This window comes from Rattus norvegicus, chromosome 18 (genome assembly GCF_021556685.1).
Source record: "Rattus norvegicus strain SHRSP/BbbUtx chromosome 18, alternate assembly SHRSP_T2T, whole genome shotgun sequence".
NCBI classification, from domain to species: Eukaryota; Metazoa; Chordata; class Mammalia; order Rodentia; family Muridae; genus Rattus; species Rattus norvegicus.
Genome location: NC_141551.1, coordinates 39,629,024 through 39,633,455, shown reverse-complemented (window position 1 = coordinate 39,633,455; position 4,432 = coordinate 39,629,024).

Genomic DNA, 4,432 nt, shown 5'->3' with positions numbered 1-4,432 from the left:
GAAACTTCCTTTTGCTTCCTCCAGAGTACACTCCTTGCACTTTCTCCCCAGTCTATGGTTCTTTGTTCTCACTCTTGTTTCCATTCTGCCTTCAACTTTTGCAACTTTATCCATTAGGTTTCTCAGAGTACCTGTAAGTCATCTTATCTCTCACCAATGTCTATGGTACTTACTGATGACTAGCAATAAATCAAGAAGCACCCATCTCCCAATTATGCATCTAACAAATGATCCTGCTCTACATGCTTTCAAGCTGAACATCTAACTAACATCTGCTTGATATATTCTAGCATTCTTACCTCTGATTTTGTTCTTATAAAAGAATAACTGTTGTATCCTCTACATCCCACTGCTCACACCCCTTTAGTCTATATCCTACATTCCTCAGTTATATCAGTTTCTTTCCTTTATATAACTCCTTATTGTTAGCTTTTTGTCACTTTTATGAAATATCAGAGTCAGCTAATTTCATAAAAAAATAGGTTCATTAAGGTCACAATTTTATAAGTTGAAAATATAAATATTGTGGTGTAACTCTGTTGAGGGTCAATAAGAGGACAGTAAGAATATGTGGGGGTAAAGAAGTTCACAGGCCAGTCAGAAAGTAGAAAAAAGGGACAGACTGGGATTCTTCTTTAAAACCACACACACACACACACACACACACACACACACACACACACTCAAATGCCATATATGTATATATATACACATATGCATATATATGCATATCTGTGTGTGTGTGAACAAAATGACCTAATCCCCTTCAAAGGCATGCTACCAGTGGTACAAGAATACTTATTGGGCCCTCCTTAGTAAGCATACAAATACTGCTATCTGGGCTTCCCAGACTTTCCACGTGGATCATGGAGAGACATCCAATATCAAGACCTACACCTTCTACTACCATAGCTACTATAATGTCTACTTGGTTTCTGCAAACTATTGCAATTGCTATCCAAGACAAGTTCCTTTCCTCTTCATAAATTCTCCAAGTAGCATTCGCAGTGACAACTTAAAACAAGTCCTTATAACAAGAACAATCTCCATATTTTCTTTATGTGGCTGAGAACAAATGTTACAACATCACTACCATGGTTAAAATCATGTTATAGTTCAACTATATCATGTGCAGAAGATCAAAAGTCTTTATCATTGCCTGCATAATCTGATCCTACATACTGCCTTTTCCAATGTGAATTCTCACCATCACCCTCCTTCTTCTTTACATGTCAGCCACATGGGGTCATTCTTCAGCCACTCAGATGTACTATGCTCCTTCCAACCCCTCTGTCTCCAAGTATGCAGCTCCTTTAATTGATAGTGAATTTCAATAGTTCTCCTTAGCTGCCTTCACTCTTACTATCCTAGTTTAAACAGTTCGTCTTCATACATGTACTTGAACTTTGTACCAGGTATACCTACCACTGTCCCAAGGGTCTCCCAAGTTTCCAGTCAATATTACTGTAAGATCGGGCTTTGTGGTCAGCATTGCTTCAGTCTCATCTGAAACACTAAGAGAGATCGCTATAGACTTCTTTTTTAGCTATGTAGCTAAAAGCAAAATAACCATGAACGTGGAGCTGTAAGACTACAAGAAATAAACCCTTGATCATTCTCCACTGAAACCTTGGCTCACCTTCATCAATAATATGTGAGATTCTCCCTATTATTTGATCTGATATTTAAATCTACTTAGGAGTTTTAAGCATTGGCATGACATTGCAATATTTGTACTGTAATACTCCTGATACCTCGTACAGTATTTGACAACTAATAAACACTCAAAAATATTTTTGAACAAGTACATAAATGAATAAAATCAAAAGTGCATAGAGTGACAATAGTATGATTTGCAAGTGGCATAGAACATGGAAGACAGCAAAGTAAACGTTTTTACTAAAATATACAAAAGAGAACAGCCATTTGTGGCCATATGCATTATGAACCTGAGCACTTGTTTTTATTCCCTGAGGGAGGACAGGATGCATGGAAGGACTTTTCTTGAAGTGACATAAGCAACCATCTTTGCATACAGATAGGGTTGTAATGACACACCAAAGAAATGATTTCCCTTAAATCTACATTGGTGAACCAATGTAACTAAATGGTGTTACTTAATAGAATCATGGGCAACTTACAGGTGGCTACACTACTAAAGAAGAACACCCCATCCCCAATAACTACTAACTGTTTCTATGTCCTTTTTGGGGCAGGGACTTTGTGCCTGTCTGTTATGACATTTTCAGAGCCTTATGAGACCTCCACAAGAAAATACTAGTGAGCTCAGAGTGTAAAATTACTCTAATTTCAAATCAATACTGGCTATTCTAGGGCCACAGTGCAGTATTCTGCATCTGGATGAAAGTTTGCTTAAAGTTGGGTATCTTTAGATCTTTATTCTTTAAAATAATTTTTTCTAAGTGTGAGGACAAACAGGAACACCTGCTACAGATAGAAGACTACCCACCCATCATCTCAGAATAAGAAGAGGTTTGACTGTGGTGTGGCTACTTCTGTAGTAGCATCAGGAAATTACAGTAACAGCTCCTTACAAGGCCACATCTGCAAAATTAAGATGATAAAATAGCATGCAATGTCCCAGGCAGAACCTGGAGAATATGATTCAGGAAATTACTGTGAAGAAAAAAATGTAGTCATTACAAATCACATTTGACTGAAAGGACACCACACCAAGGAATACTAACCTATTCAAATAACCTACACATGGCTTAAAGAAACAGAAGAGCAGTGCACCATTGATGTTTACAAGCAAACCAGGTGAACAGTTCCCCTGCCTCAGAAGCAAGGAGAGATGGAGACTATGGAAGAGATGGCATGTGCATATAAAACATTTGTAGTTGAAGGGAGAAAACAAAACCAGACTATGATATAACAGCAGAGAAAGATAGGGCACACACATGGGGTCTGGCTTGGGAGTAAAGACATAGGCTTTACTCCCATGCACTCATTAGCTCCTTAGACGGTAGATTCCTAATCATTGAGTATTCATTTCCTTGAATGCCTAAGAGAATCTTTCATCCAACCAAGTGTTTTTAAAATGTGCCCCTCATAGTTCTAGAAATTCTTCCCATCCTCTATTCTATCCCTACAGCTTCATTCATAGGGGCTCTATCAGTCCATGAGAAGATGCAGTTTCAAGATGAAACTTTAGTTGAACAAAGAGTTTTCACATAACTATAACCCAGCTCTTTTCCTTCAACAAGGGTGACTTGGTGCTTTACTCTTTAGACAATTACCCAGCATCCTGACCTATCTATCTTGTGGCAGGTTGAGTTAGATTCAGTTTAATTGTACTGTTTCCACAAAAGAGAATACATAGCCAGTAAGTGGTTTGACCTTTGATTTCAATCTTCCTTCAAGTAAACTATCCTAAGATAGCAAATGAAACCCTCAAGGATATTATAAAAAGGTCTCACCTGCAGGTTCATATGATATATGTTCATTCTGCTCTCTTTACAGTTGTGTCTATCCATGTTCTACTCTTAGAAGCCTATTTTTTGGACTCCATCTGCATTCTGCTTCTGGATAAGGTTTGCAGATAGAATCCCAGCAGAAGATCATGAATTCCAGAAAAAAAGTATGATTGTAGTAATCATCTTCATGCTTCTTCTCTGGAGGATAGAACACAAAGTCACAGTCCCTCCCAAAGTAACCTTCTATAACTCTTCTGCCTTCAGGAACAACTTCTTTCTTTTGTTTCCTTGAGCCCCAGAAGGAGGGGCAAGTCCTACTGTCACTAGCTTGAATAAAACATTATCCAGTGTGGTATTCCTAACTACTCCCATTTCTTAAATCACATCCCTTTAGAAATCCTCTTTAACTATGTGAACACACTATATATTACAAGCTGAACTGTAACTAATAAACCATGATGATTATTAGGTCATCCTTTCTTCTGGTTGACGAATTCAAGCTATTTCTTAAAACATCTACTTGAGAGGGCAAACCATAGCAATATCCAGCTGTTATAGGACTTGTTTTACATCTGAGCTAGCTACCTTTCCTTAGATGTAGTCAGTCTCATAGGTATTTCTTTAGTTCCCACACCTTTGAACTTCCCTAGTCATTGTGAAGTCTCTGTCTTCTCCACAGGAGGCTTTGTTTTCTTTCCTGAAAGAAGCTCAGGAATTATATATACTTCACTCTTTTACTTGGTCACTCACAAAGAACTAACATCCCAGCAATATCTCTCCAAGTTAGCCTGATCCATACCCTGTATTATATTCCCACGAACCTTCAATCTATTTCTCTCCTATCTTTCATACTGGTTTTCTTGATTGGTTTGTCTGTTTGCCAGATGACCCCTGCCACTATACCTAGAAAAGTCCCTAGCTCAACTGAAACAGTCTACAACATTATTTTATCCCTTTCCTTTGGTGTGGGGTTAAAGTTTTTATATTATCTGTCA